The following is a 17,992-nucleotide window of genomic DNA, read 5'->3' as shown; positions in this document are numbered from 1 at the left end:
AATCCTGCCCCAAAAGTCAGAATGAGTGGCAGACAGAACGGAGCTCACCTTGTGTTGTTGGACCTCAAGTTTGGACTGGAAGAGACACTTATCACAGATTGATCTAATTTCTTTAATGAGAGTCATGCCAAATATGTTAGCTAAATATATCTTATTTAAACTCCTTTGGCAAAGGGGACTAGATCAAGTGTGGGTTGTGGAATAAGGAATTAGATGCAAGGAATTAGTTCTAGATTGTATTAGCAAAGATTGGGATAAAAGGACCTTTAATAGTAGAAAAAAATCCTCCCCCCAAAAATACTGTCCCTTAGCATGAGAGAGCAGCCAGTAGATTGATGGTTAGCCCAGGAAAAGAATGTTCAAATGTGCCCTCTCTTCCCTGAATTCCAAATCAACGCTCCTCAGACACTGTAGTTCTAGGCAGATAAGCAGACCTGGGTGGCCACAGAAAATAAATGAAACTTGACTCCTCAAGCCACTTAGCTTTACTCTTCAGATTGTTTGGCCTTTCCTTTCCTATCTTCTTCTTGATTTGGATCATGATTGTTTGGCCTTTCCTTTCCTATCTTCTTCTTGATTTGGATCATTGTCAGGATCATTGTCATTCTGTATACTGTAGATGATGATGATGATAATTTGAGCACATACAATATACCAAGCACTCTGAGGTAATGTATTTATAAAATTTCAGTTAATTCAGAAAATAACTTATTTGCAGTAGATAATATTACATCTGTTTTATAAGCTATAACCTGAAGTTCTAAGAGCTTAAATGATTTATTCATAGTCACTCATTACCTTATTTATTTTTATATTCTAAATTCTCTTTGTTTCCACTTCCAAATCCTCAGCTCTGTCTATAATTGAAAGATAACAAAACAGAAGATAAATGGGAAACAATGCATCCAGAATAGCTAAGAAATTAAAAAATAGATTTTTTAAAAATTACAATTTTCTATTTCTACACTTCAGAATCCATTTCACTGAGTCTGAACCTCATTTCATGTGCCTCTTGCTGGAGTAAAAAGCAGAGAGTTGGCATTGTAGATTAGTCAAGATGATAGCTCCCTATAGACATGAAAGCCTCCTTTATTGGGAGAAATAAAAGGAAAACGACCCAAAATCACAACCCTAGAATTATAACCTTATTCAAAAGCTATAAAGCACTACCAGCTATCTGTTAAATTCATGCATACTTAAAAATTCAATAATGACCGTGTAGGGAATACTAACTTCAAAAAATCATCAGACTTGTGTATAATGAATAATTTTTCCTTTGAAAGGGAAAACTACATGGCGCATTTTGCAGTAGATTAGAGATGTGTTTCTACCAAGATTTTCCAGAATATTCCTGATTTACAACAGCTTATTCTATTGCCAGAGCATAACACAAATTTTAGATAAAATATATACGTATGTGGTTACTATTAACTTTAAAAATTGAAGATCTTTTTATCTTAGAACACAAAACATCCCAATCAAGAAAAAGGGATACATTATTACCTTCATTTTGGTGTAAAAGAGACAGGCAGAAGGAAGTTAAATTGCTCATTTAGGACATTTGCAGGAGCAATAGAAAGTAGAAAGCCTTTCTACTGGCCTCTCAGTGTTTTATCCACCAGAGTACACCCTGCACACAAATACAGCATTGCTATAATGAAGTGAGATACTGATTTGGGGATGTGGAATTTAAAATATTGCCTTATCCTCACATTGAGCATAGAAATGATCAAAACCATACTTGTGAAAGCATCTTTGCCTCTGTTCTTCCATTTACTTCTTAGCCTCCAGGGTAACATAATCAGACACCAGAGTTAAAAGAATGAAGAAGGCATGGATAGAGGTCATCACTGAGCAAGTTTATAAAGCCCCTAAAACATGAGGCTACTTAAAGTCTGTTATTTTCATGTAACAAAATAATTTGATTGTAAACGTGTAAATCATAGGATTGAAATTTGATATAAAATCAGATTGTTTTTATTCCTGTGTTAAAATATTAATAAGAGAGAAATTAATCCACATAAACCTAGAGCAGAAAAAGGTCAGAACACTCCTGGCTTTAACTGGGAAGAAACAGAGACCTGAAAACGTGCTCCTTAAGGTCACAGTACCACCCATTAGAGGAGAAGGGGAACTCGTAAACAAAGGAAGGACAGTGTGTTTTCTTTTTATTCTGGTTACCCTAGCCATCCCAAACCAGAATGAGGAGTGGATATATTCAGTACTCAAATGCAGACAAGAATCTACAAGTTAAAAATGCCTGAACTTATTATTTGAAAATGTTAATAGCTGATAAATGATGTCGTTATCTTTCATGTTGCATTTTGGAAAAATGAGCATTAGAGGGCAGGTAGTTAATCCTGCCTGTTTAAATATCTTGAACATATCTTTCTCTTTCTTATCATATAATTATTTGTTTTAAAGACTTATTTTTTTTTAATTTCAAAGCCGCACACCTGCAAAATCTATGCTTTGAAACTTACCTTCAACAAGGGCCTGAAAAGGCTGTTGTGTTAGGGATGCACAAAACTAAAATTATTATACATTGTAGACAGGCATAAGAATATGAACGGCGCTCCATGGCACAGCATACGGTACTTGAAATCAGGACTGCATGAGGAAAATCCAGACCTACCATGGACAACATAAATTCCAAGTCTCTTCAATCTTTGTATTCCTTACCTGTATTGAAATTCAAAACAGAGGCTGTTTCTGTGCCTTTGTCTCAGAGCTAAGTATGCCATGTCAGAATTACTGGTAATTGGAACCACAGGCTTTCTGAGCACAAGACAGAAGGATATAGAAACATGCAAATTGCCTCTGTAATTCTTCAGCTCCAATTTCATCCCTGCCAGAGAAAATATATGGTTGCACCAGCACTGTTTTTCCTAGAGGTTGTGTGATTAAATATTCAATGGTATTTGCCCAAGCCTGCTGCCATTTTCCTCCATAACAAAAACATATAGGCTGTCTTCTTTACTTTCCTCCCTTCCTTTCTTATTTTTCTCCCTTCCTTTCTTTCTTTTTCTTTTATTTTTTTCTTTCTTCTTTCTCTCTTTCTTTTTCTTCTCTCTCTTTCCTTTTTTTCTCTCTCTCTTTCTTTCTTTTCCCTCCCTTCCTTCCTTCCTTCTTTCCTTTCTTCTTCCTTTCCTTTCCTTTTTTTTTTCCTTTCTTTCCTTTTTCTTTTTAAGCAGATGATGCTTTATGTTCAAGCAAGGGTCTGAAACTCTAGGATTCCACACCAGGGAGCACAGGACCCACACGGCTCCGGCACAAAATCATAAGCAGTATTCTATCTGAGAGACAGATAGAAAGAGTAGCCAATGAAGACTTTGGGGGTCACAGAAACACACCATCTAACGAGGCTGTCTCTAAAGCACAGCACATTAAGCCAACTCAGACTGCTTCAGGCTGATTTCGGGTAAAGGTCCAAGCTCTTCCCTCCCACTGCCCCACAGGCAGCTGCTGAAACAAACAGTCCTACATCTCTGGGCTCCTTGAATGGGGCGATTGTATTTCAGCCCATTGTTTTGTGTGGACACTTATTAACCCGGCTGAATTTACAGCAGGGGATTGCACTCAATATCTATTGATTAGCAGTCAGTAGTGCAGTAATCCTCCTGCTCTGATCAATGCAGGCAGCAGAGCAGGCCTCCCAACCCGCCAGTGCCCTTTTCCCGGCCATTGATATGCGTGTCGGGATGTGAGAGAGGCTGCAGGGAAGGTGAGCTGCCCTGTTAAGTGTTCCCAGTTATTGGAAATTCCTGGTAAGGGGTCGCTGCTTTCTTGATAACCCTCTGCCGATTCTGAGCAATGTTCAGCAACTTTTAACAAATAACAGCATTGTAGGAGACAAAAGTGAAATACTCTGGCTGTCGTTCCTGAATTACAAATCATAATAATCCTCTGGCCAGGTAGAAATTGACACAGCCCACTTCTCAGTTGTTAAATCTTTCCAGTATCTGTGACAAAATGAAACATTCCACAAATGTGGTTTCATTGCTGAACTAGATTCCATACATTGCTATTTTTATTATTAAAGGGGTTGCCTTTGGTTTGTGTTGTGCATGCATTTTTCATTAATAAAACATAAGTGATATGTAATGATTTCCTGTACTTTATTTATATTGATCTATTTTTTCTTTTACTAGTCCCTAAAACAATTAAGTTTATTGATTTATTTAAGAAACCAATCTGGGAACGCTTGATATTTTAAAAAATATATTAAACAAAAGTCTTCCAAATAAAGTCAGTCTTTGTAAAATTGTGGAGCTAAAATATATTAAAATAAAACAAAATATAGCAGTGGAATATCTCTGTGTAACTGTTGAAGATCCATTATTGATGCAGTCTGGTTTCTTGGAGGTAAGATTAGCATTTCCACACATTTACAAAGTCCACCAATCACTTTCCTATATAAAAGGGTCCATCTCCTCTCCATACATAGGTGCACTTAGACTGGAAGATTTAGAAGGATAAAATGCATGATCTTGACTCTTGTAATTGGGATCCTACGGCGCTCTCTTCAGAGGGTCCGCAGCTGCACCTGCCGCAGAGGAGAATGGTCTGTGTCATTGCCTCCCCCACTGCACTCGGAAGCTTCTCCCTCCCTCACCCCACCACGGTGCACACACTCCCTTTTATGATGGGTGAGCTTCTGAAATCACACGTTCCATACATTTCTTTCAAAATCTTGGCTACATAAAATGGATTTAACTGAGTACCGATATACACCCTAACCCCACACACATACACACAAACTATACACACATCTACCACACTTACAGGCACATACACACACCACATACACACACATACAGAATTCCTTGCCAGAGAAAGAATGTCATTAAAACATTTTTAACACATAAAGGGAAATTATTAAAACACATTAAAATAATATAAGCTTTGTTTCCATATATTTGGCACATAGATGTAAAATTTTAGTGTGTGTGTACATATTCTTTTAATGGTATAATCAGATATAGTTATAATTAAAATGGAAGCTCAGCTCACAGAGGCACTGTGTGTACTTTCTACAAGGGTGTAGGAGTCTTGGGTCTTTTCAGTAAATTAGGAGAGTATATGCACTCCAAAATTAAAATGGAACTCAAAAAGGCGGATTTGTTTATTTCTATTTAAAAGTACACGTTCTGTGGCTGGCAAGATGGCTGAATAGGAACAGCTCCAGTCTGCAGCTCCCAGCGAGATCAACACAGAAAACTGGTGATTTCTGCATTTCCAGTCGAGGTACCTGGCTCATCTCATTGGGACTGGTTAGACAGTGGGTGCAGCCCACAGAGGGCAAGCCAAAACAGGGTGGGGTGTCACCTCACCCCAGAAGCACAAGGGGTCGGGGAACTCTCTCCCCTAGCCAAGGGAAGCCCTGAGGGACTGTGCCATGAGGAATAGTGCATTCTGGCCCAGATACTACACTTTTCCCATGGTCTTCACAACCCACAGATCAGACCAGGAGGTTCCCTCGGGTGCCTACGCCACCAGGGCCCTGGGTTTAAAGCACAAAACTGGGCGGCTGTTTGGGCAGGCACCAAGCTAGCTGCAGAAATTTTTTTTCATACCCCAGTGGTGCCTGGAACGCTAGTGAGACAGAACCGTTCACTCCCCTGGAAAGGGGGCTGAAGCCAGGGAGCCAAGTGGTCTAGCTCAGCAGATCCCACCCCCACGGAGCCCAGCAAGCTAAGATCCACTGGCTTGAAATTCTTGCTGCCAGCACAGCAGTCTGAAGACAACTTGGGACGCTCGAGCTTGGTTGGGGGAGAGGTGTCCACCATTACCCATTACCAAGGCTTGAGTATGCAGTTTTCCCCTCACAGTGTAAACAAAGCCACTGGGAAGTTCAAACTGGGCGTACCCCACCACAGCTTGGCAAAGCTGCTGTAGCCAGTCTTCGTCTTTACATTCCTCCTCTCTGGGCAGGATGGACATCTCTGAAAGAAAGCCAGCAGCCCCAGTCAGGGGCTTACAGATAAAACTCCCATCTCCCTGGGACAGAACACCTTGGGGAAGGGGCAGCTGTGGGTGCAGCTTCAGCAGACTTAAACATTCCTTCCTGCCAGCTCTGAAGAGAGCAGTGGATCTCCCAGCACAGCAGTCAAGCTCTGCTAAGGGTAGACTGCCTCCTTAAGTGGGTCCCTCACCCCCGTGCCTCCTGACTGGGAGACACCTTCCAGCAGGGGTCAACAGACACCTCATACAGGAGAGCTCTGGCTGGCATCTGGCGGGTGCCCCTGAGACGAAGCTTCCAGAGGAAGGAACAGGCAGCAATATTTGCTGTTCTGCAGCCTCCACTGGTGATACCCAGGCAAACAGGGTCTGGAGTGGACTTCCACCAAACTCCAGCAGACCTGCAGCAGAGGGGCTTGACTGTTCGAAGGAAAACTAACAAACAGAAAGGAATAGCATCAACATCAACAAAATAAATCAACAAGGAAAAGACAAATAACATTATTAAAAAATGGGCAAATGGCATGAACAGCAACTTCTCAAAAGATGACATTTAAGTGGCCAGTAAACATATAAAAAATGTTCATCATCATGAATCATCAGAGCAAAGCAAATCAAAACCACAATGAGACAGCATCTTACATCGGTCAGATGGCTATTCTTAAAAAGTCAAAAAACAACAGGTGCTGGCAAAGCTGTGGAGAAAAGAGAATGCTTATACACTGCTGGTGGGAATGTAAATTAGTCCAGCCACTGTGAAAAGCAGTTTGGAGATTTCCCAAATAACTTAAAACAGAGCTACCATCCGACCCAGCAATACCCACTACTGGGTATTATACCCAAAGGAAAATAGATCATTATATCAAAAAGACAAATGCATTCATATTCATCACCTCATTATTCACAATAGCAAAGACCTGGACTCAACTTAGGTGCACATTAATGGTGGATTAGGTAAATAAAATATAGTACATATATACTACGAAATACTAAACAGCCATACATAAGAATGAAATCTTATCCTTTGCAGCAACATGGAGCTGGAGGCCAACCCTAAGTGAATTAATGCAGGAATAGAAAACCAAATACCACTCTGTTCTCACTTATAAGTGGCAGCTAAACATTGAGCACACATGGATGTAAACATGGGAACAACAGACACTGCAGACTATTAGAGGGTGGAGCAAGGGAGCAGGGCATGCATGGAAAGTAACAATCCACACATGTTTCCATTGTATCTAAAATAAAATATGAATTAAAAAAACAAGTTACAAAATGTTCTAATTTAAATTTCACATGTGTTATAAAAACTCAACAATAAGCAGAGCAATTATTTAGAACTTAGACCAATCAAATAGTATTTTTCAGAAAGGTGTATGTTATCATTGATGTTGTTTAGAATTGCCAGCATATGTTGATAGTGAAAAGAAGACTGATGTTTTATTCCTGATTTAAGTATTCTGTAAACAAGGCTGGTATTGCCCTAATGCCTGCTGTCACTGCCCAGAGTTGGCATGCTACTCCAACCAAGAGAGGATGAATCATAAAATAGTATTATTGAATGCTGAGCAGACTTGCTGTCCCCTTAAAGTGACTGCCATCATTTCATGTGGGGCCTGGGAGTCAGGAGAAAAGAGCAGCTTTCATGGATATGTCCCTAAGGGCCACTAGAGCCTGTGATACCATCTCCTTCCCAACATGCCTTCCTATCCTGTTTGGCTGGTCTGTCTGGGATGCACTCATCAAAGGAGACACAAACAGTTATCCATGCATATAGGGACCCTGTAGATGGAGTCCAAGGTGTCACAAAGAACTGCCACCATTCAATTCTGTGGGACCTCCTAAAGTCCTGGAATGGCCCACATTAATCTCATTGTTAGGAGCTTTAAGAAAACTCTTGAAAGGACTTGATATGGTTTGGCTCTGTCCCCACCCAAATCTCATCTTGAGTTGTAGTTCCCAAAATCCCCATGTGTCGTAGGCGGGACCAGGTAGAGATACTTGAATCATGGGGGCAGTTTTCCCCATCCTGTTCTCACAATAGTGAGTAAGTTCGCACAAGATCCGATGGTTTCATAAAGGGCTTCCCCCTTCGTTCTGCTATCATACTTCTCCTTCCTGCCACCATATGAAGAAGGATGTGTTTCCGTCCCCTTCTGCCATGATTGTAAGTTTCCTGACACCTTTCCAGTCCTGCGGAACTGTGAGTCAATTAAACCTCTTTCCTTTATAAATTACCCAGTCTCAGGCACTTCTTTGTAGTAACGTGAGAATGGACTAATACAGGGCTTCATTTTGTGCCATATACCTAGGGATGCTCCAGAAATGTGCAGTGATGATGATGATGATATGATGCCATTGCTGGCAAACATCACAATTTGAACTCATTTGAACACTCTGCATGGAGGAGCAATTACATACTGATTGCAATGTTGCTAGGCACTGTTCTAAGTGTTTTATCTATTTTAACATTTTATATCTCCAATAACCCTATGAAATAGATGTTATTTATATCCCCATTTTCAGATGAGAAAACTGACCTCCTTATTTTTGCACAAATAACTTGTGCAAAATCATGCAGCAAATAAATAACTGAGCCAGAACTCAAACCAAGGAGCTAGCCTCCAAAGTCCAAACTCTTAGCCAGCCTGTTCTGCCATCCCCCTAAAGTACTCTGTGGTTATGGTCAGATATTGCCTTCATGTATCACGTGGAGAAAGTCATGATGTACCTCATCTTCATGAAATAGAAATTGTGTTTTCTGTTAAATGACTTAAGTTTGTTGGTTTGCTTATTTATTATTTATTTATTTTTAGTGCCTGGTATAAAAGCCTCTTTAGCTAAGTAAAGTGTCTTCCTCCAATGAGATTTTCATCTATAGGAAGGAAATGACACCTACTATGTGAACTTACTATGTGTCAGATTCTGAGTCAGGAGATTTGCCTATGTCATTGTATTTAATTATCACAGTTCTGTAAGACAGATATTTTGAATGCCTCCCTGTTTTATTCATTAGGAAAACCAAAATGCAAAAAAGTAAGTCATTTGTACAAGGTTTCTGTAGCAGGTAAAAAATAGAAATGAAAATTATATTCAAGTTTTTCTGGGCAAAAAATTTAGATTGCTGTTATACCAACTCACAGCTCTGGGTGTGACGGTACAGACTGTAACTGACACTGCTCATGTGCATCCATTATCTCCAAAACCTGGACACTGAAGCACAGCCTCCTTGACAAAGAAGCAGCATCAGACTATTCTTTCAAAGACTTCACTACGGATTAGACCACACTGGAAGGGCCCATCCCACGGGCAGCCTAGCTGCAGGCCAGCAGGGGACCCATGCAGTGTCCAACATGAAGGCCACTGCCCACTAGGTCTTACAATAATTAGTAAAGGCAAATACATAAAAACTTCCTGAAATATTGCTACCAGTGGCAAAGATCTGAATTAGCTGTAGTTACAGGCAGCAAATCCATATGAGCCTGCAGCAACTTCCATTCTTGCCTCCTAAGAAGAAATAATTTGAGGGGCATAAAGCAGAAAAAGAAACCTAGGCAAGTTTCAGAGCAGGAGTGGAAGTTTATTTAAGAGGCCTTAGAACAGGAAGGAAAAGGAAGTTCACTTGGAAGAGACCCAACTAGGCACCGAGGTCCAAAAGAAAAAAAAAAGAAGAACCTTTAACCTTGATCCTGGGACTTTATAGGCTCGCCTATTTCCCATGATTCCTCCCTTAGGGTGGTCTTTCCACATGCGCCGTGCTCTCCTTACCCTTGAGAAATGAGCATGCACAGCGTGTTTAGGGAGTTGTATGCGTGCCTATCTGAGGCTTTCTTCTTGTTTTCCCGTGGAGTATATCCACAAGATCATGCTTCGCCATTTTTGTCTCTTAATGTGCATGGCCAGGGAGTGGCTTCTCCCTGGGCCTGCCTTTAATTAACATGTAATGTTAACAGGTGTGGACCATCAGAAAATGGCCTCTCCCGGCTCTGGTTGCCAATTTATCACATTTAGAGAGTCAGTGCATTAATTGCCGAACCATCACCTGACATATCTAACGGGAAAAGGGAGAGTCATCTCCTGCCCCTCTCATGCCCATCTACCTGTAACAATATCTACTGGAGAACAGAGAAGGAATTCGCCGACTCACGGCAAAATGCCAAGGATGCACCCAAGTTGTTCAGAAAAGATGACATGAGAAGGTAAAATCCAGAGACAGCAGGAAAGCCCTAAGCGGACTAAAATCTGGAAGGTTTCCCAGCCCCTAATCCCACACACAGGTAATTCCCTCTCTTGTTTTATATACTTACCGTGATTTCTTCTTTTATTAAGAAAATAGGAGTTTATGGCAAATTGCCATTTTTGTGTATTTTTCACAAATTGTTGACTTAATAATAGTTGTTAGTTTTTAAATCATAATACATGTTTCAAAACAATGTTTTTTCTTAGTCATAGAATGAGCTCTCAAAGGTACCATAGTCTTAAGTCTATGTGTTAAAGTTAAAATTAAATAGCACTGTGTTTGAAACCTGAAAACTCTCAATTCAGGTAGCATCTTTCTCTTTCCCATCTGTGCAGAGAACTTCAATAAAATTAATATATTTTCAGAACTTCAGTTTCTCATCTAAAAAGAAGAGATATTATATATATACATATACATATATGTAGTCTATCTAACACATAGAACTGAAAAATGTGAAAATACATGTGAAAGTTCTTTATAAATGCTAAAGTGTATCAAATCAAAATTTGTTTAATCATCTGTAAAAACCCAGTTATAGTTATACAGAAAAAGATTGGCCAAATGATACAGCCCAAGGAATAAGGGAAGGTTTCCCTGATGAAGTGGACTTTGAAGTAAAATATGAAGGATAAGTCTCAGAGCAAAAAAGGTGAGAAAAAAATTCTAGGCACATGGGAAAGTCCTGGGTAGGAGATGTGTTGTGCTGATGTCAACTGCAACTGGCTTACGAGAGCCTATAGTTAAATTTTCAGGAATTTTGCAAGCCCTGTTGTTAAACGCAGCCTTTTTTTTTTTTTTTTTTTTTTTTTTTTTTGAGACAGTGTCTCACTCTGTCACCCAGGCTGGAGTGCAATGGCATGACCTCGGCTCACTGCAACCTCTACTTCCCGGGTTTAAGCAATTCTTGTGCCTCAGCCTCCCAAGTAGCTGGGATTACAGGCCCACACCACCACGCCCAGCTATTTTTTTGTGTGTTTTTTTTTTTTTAGTAGAGATGGGGTTTCGCCATGTTGCCCAAGCTGGTCTCGAATTCCTGGGTTCAGGCAATCCTCCTGCCTCGGCCTTGCAAAGTGCTGAGATTACAGGCATGAACCACCATGCTCGGCCTGAAACACAGCCATTGTTAAAACTAATTAAACACATTTGTAATGCATTTATTATAATAACACCTTTCATTACAGTTAAATTAATTATGTTATAATAAAGGCAGTAAATAATCAAGACTCACTTCCCACTTCTTTTACCATTATCTATGCTTTTAGATTAGGTATGCCTATTGTATTTGTATGGTGGAAATACTATACAATGTGCTTCTTACTATGTTTCTCTTCTTAATTCAGCATTCAGTGGTGTCACATTGGCAGTCTGAAATAAGTCATGGTGGGAATATTCGCATCATGAAAATAGGCAAATATTACAAAGCAGGGCTTGATTTATAGTTCTGTTGATTGTCTAAATTAAAGCAAATGGTTAAAAAATCTTAATAATGCTGACAATACTTAAAAGTGTGTATGTCTATAGCTGTTACATTGTGAGTAATACAAAAAAATGGAGCAAGTATTCTTCAGTAATTGAGAACTCTTATCTGGTTCAGCAAGTAGGTCACTGATATCCTTGACAGATTAGTGAAGTTCCAGTACACATCTTTGTTATTTTACTTTTGTCTTATTTGTTTGCTAAATAAAAATACCATCAACATTACATTGGAACTGTATTTATTTGTCAATGCTGTGAGAAACTCCTTTGCAGAATCAGATAGTAATCAGATGTTTATTTATTCATGGTCTAATTTTGTCAAATCTCACTTTCATTACAACGGTAAGCTGGTGATAAGACTGGTTATGAATACATATGTTTGGCAAAAATCAATGAAATCATCCTGGGAGAATTAATTGGCAAAATGGGATTTACAAAAAGGTATTACATAGTTTATTATTTGAAAATTATAAATTTTAAAACAAATTTATACACACATATGTATAATATACTTTTTGTTCCTAGAGACTTAATCATTAAACACTTGCCAGAGGCTGGGTGCGGTGGCTCACGCCTGTAATCCCAGCACTTTGGGAGGCTGAGGCGGGTGGATCACGAGGTCAGGAGATCGAGACCATCCTGGCTAACATGGTGAAACCCCGTCTCTACTAAAAATACAAAAATTAGCTGGGCATGATGGCGGGTGCCTGTAGTCCCAGCTACTCAGGAGGCTGAGGCAGGAGAATGGCATGAACCCAGGAGGCAGAGCTTGCAGTGAGTCAAGATCGCGCCACTGCACTCCAGTCTGGGCGAAGGCAAGACTCTGTCTAAAAAAACACACACACACACACACAAAAACACTTACCAGAGAGTACCACTGGGTGGGAGAAGTCACAGTGTGATAGATCAAAAAATAGATTAAAAGTGTGAAATAAATAGAGAGAGAGAAAGGCAAAGAATAAGGAGCATGACAATGGTGGGAACCAGATCCTACATGGAAGGTTTACCCTGAGAACCTTGGAAAGGCCGTTAAAAGTTTTTAAGCAATAATATCAAATGATCTAACTTTTGTCTTAAAAATATGTCTGGAAAAATTAAAGAAAGATTGGAAGAGATCAAGAGAGTATAAATTAAAAGATCAGTCTTGGGGTATTTCAGTATTTCAAATGATAGATTATGATAGCAAGAACTAGATTGTGGCTGAAAGATATAATCTGTATAGCCAGGGTATGTAATGCTCAGATGCTGTAACAAATAATTCCAAAATATTTATTGGACTATTAAAATAAGGACTTACTGCTCACTCACATCAGTGCAATTAAAGGTTAGTCAGGCAGTTTCCATATGATGATTCAAGGATGAAATCCCTTTCATTTATGGCTCCACTGACCCATAATCTGAACTGAAAAACAGGGTGAAGAGAGAATAGAGGATAAAACAATGTGGCTGGAAGTGGCTAACATTCCATTGCCCCAAATTAATCATATAGTTATACAGGGACTTTTAATGCATCTTTCCTTTATGTTCAGAAGGAAATGTTAAATGGTTTTTTTGTTCAATTTCACTTTGGAAAATTCTTATTTTCTGACTTTCCAGAAACAACCGAACACTTGTTGATTGAATGCATAGACATTCCTCATTAATCATTTAACTTCCTCATTTTAGCAAACTCTAGAGAACTGGAAAAACTGGTCCTGGGAAAAGTTTATAGTAAGTAGAAAAAAGCTTAGGTTTCAGTTTAATTTGATTTGGGTTCTGCTGTTCTATCTCTCTGTGACCTGGAACAAATCTTTTTGTTTGTTTCTGGGCCTCAGTTTTGAAACTTTATCAAAAGGGGGAAATAATAACTTTTCAACTTTGGGAAGAGCTAATGAAACCAAAGAACTACAGGTAGGGTACATCTTGTAAGGTGTTAGCATTCATATGGGAACCTAAAATTTCAAGAGAGCCTCTTAAAAGGAATCCTAAATATACTGATGGGAATATTGTATGCATTTCTAATAATATAAAGATACCATGAATTTTTTTTAAATTGGGAAGTCTGCTTCCTGCTCTGCTGAAGCAGCAAGAAAAGAATCCGTTGCTTAGCTTGCCTGGTGGAAAACGCAGCAAGACTGGGCCTGCTTAGCAGTGTGCATGTTCCACCAGCTGCACGGTTTTGGGGTGCAGTAGTTAGTTGCATGATGCGTATTACTAAGAGGATTTTTGCAATTTTACTGAAATCAGAATATACATTAATACATGTTTCCTAGAAAGTGCTTGTACATTCCTGAGTGATGGATAGACTAAGACTCAATTTAAGTAAACAGACAAAAAAATAAGGACTTTATTTTTAAATTTCTCCTAAGCCACATAAAATTTAGTTGGCAACTGGTCTTTATCCATTGAGAAAAAACAACAGCAGAAAATGAGCATTGGTTTAAAATGAGCATTGGTTTAAAATATTCAGCAATACATATATCAATAGAGATATACTATTGTGTGCTTATTATACCTGTTTTATAAAATAAATAGCAACCTTTTGAATTTTCATGATTTCTCCCTACAAAAAGCAATAGATGCTCTTCCTTTTCTCCCCCATATGTCTTCTGTGAATCCACCTTTCCAATCTATCTACACTGTTTCCATTACTTCTCTATGGCCATGTCTCTGGCCTTGCCCAGTTCTCAACTGTTCTATACAAAGGTGTTTCTAATATTACCACTCCCTTTTTCCATAGCCTTCACTTGTACTCAGTCTCCTACAGGATACTAAGTGGCATCTGCTGTGGTTTGAACGTTTGTGGTCCACCAAAATTCACATATTTAAATCCTACCCCTAAAGTGATGGTTTTAAGAGGTGGAAGCTTTGAGAGGTGAGGAGGTCATGAGGATGGAGCCTTCATGTATGGGATTAATGCCCTTATAAAAGCTCAAGGGAGCTGCCTTGCCCCTTTCACCTTGTAAGGACACAGGGAGAAGCACCATCTATAAACCAGAAAGCAGGCCTTCGAGAGACACCGAATCTGCCTTGAACTTCACAGCCTCCAGAAATGTGAAGAATAAATTTCTGTTGCTTACAAGCCTCTCAGTCTGTGGTGTTTTGTTATAGCAGCCCAATGGACTGAGACAGCATAAGAGGTTCCTCTTCTCAGTTGCAGACCCTTCTGGCTGTGTCCTCATTTAGTAGAAGAAGGACAAAAAACCTCTCTGGAGTCTGTCTCATAAGGGGCACTAATTCCATTCATGAGGGTTGCAGCCCTCATGACCTCATAATCTCCCAGAAGTCTCACCTCCAAATACTATCACATTGGGAGTTGGGAGTTCAACATATGAATTTTCAAGGAACACAAACATTCTGACCACAGCAGCATCCAAAGTCTTTAAAGAATAGATCTTACAGATCTCTCTAGCCTGACTTCCTATCCTTTCCATTTCATTCTTTATGGAACAAATATATGTAGCAATTAGTGGTTTATTTAATAAGCCAGACATGATCATGATTTTGGGCCACTATATATATCTTTCTGCCACCTGGAAATGTTTATTTATCTACTTGATTAGTAACAAACTTCTATTCTCCTTTCAAGCCTCAGCTCAAGTTTCTTAAGACCTCATGAATTTTTCCGGGCTGAAAGATAATACTAACACTACTAATAATAACAATAATAATAATATTCTAAAAGTCCCTCTTTAACTACGGTGCTCATATAAACCTTCATTAGAACAACCACAGTATTGTATCTGATGCTATTGAACTGCTAAGCACCTAAAGAGCCAGGACCTTGTCTTTTTATCCCACAGCTCCATGCTTGGCACACAGAAGGTACTTCATGAATGTTCATAGCAGGAAGAAAGATCCCAAAGACTGAAGGATTCATCTTTGGTATATGGGCCACCCACCTGATAAGCACCTCTGGGTGGCTCCCTAGATCTGAAATTCACCTGTAACCCAGGTGTCTCTTGTCCTGCCATCTTCAGTTGCACACATTAGAGACATCAGTTTGTTTTCATGCTGTACCAACCTAGGTATAGAACTTAGCTTCTTCAATTTTTCTTAAAAAAAATCAACATATTAAATTTAACCAGCAATGTGGACTTTTTAGAAGATACTATAGGGGTGATAGCAGGAGAGGTATAGATTGAAAAATCTTTCCCCCCCCCCAAAAAAAGCCTAAAATTTCCCTTTTCTATTTCTCTAAGCCTCTTCTACTTCTGCAGCAGAGTTATGGAGTGTCTTGCTTCTCCCAGTTGCACATGCTCCAAGGAATCCTACAGTGTCCTCTTCCCTGGATGAGACATGATCTGAAGGTAGTCAGTTGTCCTGATTTGCATGAGACTTAGATTTTCCAAGATGTGGAAATTTTGCTGCTAAAACCAGGAAAGTCCAAGGCAAACTGCAGTAGCTAGTCACCCAAAACAGTTCTCTGAGAGGCAGATGTTAAAACAGAAATAGGTAAGTGAGAATTTTATTAGGCCAAACACCTGTGCAAAAAATAAATAAAATAAAATAAATTGGAGGGGGACCTGGAAGAAGCTGGGAGAGTCACAGACCGTGATGCAACTCTGACCTGGAGAGAAAGAAAGAAAAAGGGGGGGTTGGATGGGAGCAGCCTGGTCTACTGAGGATTTTAGGAAAATTCTGCAAGGCTGTGGGAGGCCTCTTGCCAATGTCAGCCAAAGCAGGGCTTGTGTCTCTCATGATTCTCCAAGTCTAGAGCCCTGCCTTGGAGCATTTTTCCTGAGCTCAGTCATTGCCTGAGAGTAGTCGTGGCAAGTGTGGCCTCCACATAAATGCAGGGATAGATTTACAGTTGGACCCTTGATCCATGAAGCTCCCTAGGATTGGAGAATCCCTGGAATTCTCACTACTGCCACACTCTTCCACATGCAAAGCATTTGAATTTGTCCCAAATCTCATCCAGCACAAAGCTCCACCACTCTCCTGCCCTGCCTCTAGTTGAAAGAATCTATCATTCACAGAATTGGGTTGAGAAACACATTTTGAAATATGGACATGCTCCTTGGGGTCCAATCACCCAAGAATATTAGTGGATGAATATTTACTCTTTTGATTACATCATTAGTAGGCATTAATTTGAGATCTCACCCAATTTCTCAATTTCTTTCTCTTTTTTTTTTTGAGACTGAATCTCACTCTGTTGTCCAGGCTGGCGTACAGTGGCATCATCTTGGCTCACTGCAACCTCTACCTCCCGGGTTCAAACTATTCTCCTGCCTTAGCCTCCCAAGTAGCTGGGATTACAGGGACCCACCACCATGCCTGGCTAATTTCTGTATTTTTACTTGAGTCAAGGTTTCACCATGTTGGCCAGGCTGGTCTTGAACTCCTGACCTCAGGTGATCTGCCCTTCTTGGCCTCCCAAAGTGCTGGGGTTACAGGTGTAAGACACTGCACCCCACCCCAGTTTCTGAAAATAAAGTCCTTAGAAATGCATAACACTAAACAGTACTGAAGGTCACTGAAGGTCTAGTGACTTGAAATTATTTATTTGTTTTGACTAGGAGATCTACACTCCTGAGAGTCTCAACTTTCTGAAGAAAGGGTTGTCTTGAAGTCAAAGTCTTGCCATTTGCAGAGGGCCCATACTCCTTATCCAGACATGATGCAGGGAGGCACCAAAGAACTTGAGCTAACCTTCAGATGGTCTCTGCAAGGTTTTCTTTATCTTCCTTTTTTCTTCCTTTACTTCTCCTTTTTATTCTCCTTCTCTTTCCCTTCCTTCCTCCCTCTCTTCCTCCTGCTTCTTCCTTCCATTGTTCCTTCTTCCCTCTCTCCCTCATTCTTTCCTTTCTTCCTTCCTTTTTCCTTTCCTTTCAAAACATTTATTTCATACTATAGACATCCTCCTTCTTATCCTTATAACAACTAGCAACGCTACCAGGTGGTAATTGTTATTCCCATTTCTAGGGAGAAAAACCAATTCTCAAAAAGGGAAATGTAGATAATAGTAATCCAAAATGTGTTCCCTGAGGGAAGAAAGTCTCTCCTTCACAGCTGCAAATATAACACTGAATAGAATGGGAAATTCTGAGTTCAGAATTGCCTATAAAAAGATTTTGTAAAGAAGAAAGAAAGGAAAAAAAGGAAAGAGGCATTGCAGGTTTTATACCACAAATTATTGCTGTTTCAACTACAATCTGCCTCCTAGTTTCTGACTTACCATTAAATGAAGCAAGACAATAATTGGAAAACTCATGCAAAATCTTGCCTAGAGTTGTCTTAGGCCCATCCTCTGAGCTCTCTGTGTTCTAAGAGTTAAGCTCCAGGATAAGAGATAACCTCTAGGCATTATAATAACTAGATTTTAACCCT

The sequence above is a fragment of the Pan troglodytes genome, chromosome 12 (assembly GCF_028858775.2).
Source record: "Pan troglodytes isolate AG18354 chromosome 12, NHGRI_mPanTro3-v2.0_pri, whole genome shotgun sequence".
NCBI lineage: Eukaryota > Metazoa > Chordata > Mammalia > Primates > Hominidae > Pan > Pan troglodytes.
This window is presented reverse-complemented; position numbering follows the sequence as displayed.